The sequence below is a fragment of the Condylura cristata genome, unplaced genomic scaffold (assembly GCF_000260355.1).
Source record: "Condylura cristata isolate star-nosed mole 26May11 unplaced genomic scaffold, ConCri1.0 scaffold00018, whole genome shotgun sequence".
Taxonomy (NCBI): domain Eukaryota; kingdom Metazoa; phylum Chordata; class Mammalia; order Eulipotyphla; family Talpidae; genus Condylura; species Condylura cristata.
In genome coordinates this window covers 13,447,525-13,447,828 of record NW_004567119.1, presented here as the reverse complement: position 1 = coordinate 13,447,828, position 304 = coordinate 13,447,525, and the positions used below count along the sequence as shown (strand labels likewise).

At 74.3% G+C, this 304-nt stretch overlaps 1 protein-coding gene across 1 annotated transcript in view; it reads right to left on the bottom strand.

Moving 5' to 3' along the window:
* Positions 1-91, bottom strand: part of GUCY1A3 (guanylate cyclase 1, soluble, alpha 3) — a 47,132-nt gene extending 47,041 nt beyond the window's left edge. Inside the window, exon 1 of the mRNA XM_012726792.1 lies at positions 65-91. The gene's annotated coding sequence lies outside the window, so the exon portion shown is untranslated. The remainder of the gene's footprint in view (positions 1-64) is intronic.
* Between the last annotated feature and the right edge of the window lie 213 nt (positions 92-304).

The window sequence follows — 304 nt, the reverse complement described above, 5'->3', positions numbered from 1 at the left end:
GACCCCGGAGATGGGGCGCCCCCTGGGGAGTCGCGCCCCGCGTGGGCTCGTGGCGACCTCTTACTCGGTGGCTTCCCAGACCTAGGCGCCGGGTCTCGGCTCCGCAGCAGCTCCGGGCGCGCCTCTCCACGTCGCACTGCGAAGGCAGAAAGAGTGGGCGTCGGGCAGGGAGGCCGGGGGGCGGCCGAGCGGCCCCGCCGTGGCACCTGTGGGTCCCCGAGCGAGTGCGCACGCGGCCGCCGAACTTGGTCTGGCTCGCGGCTACCTGCTCAACAGGCTGGGTGGGACGTGCCTTGCACCCCGA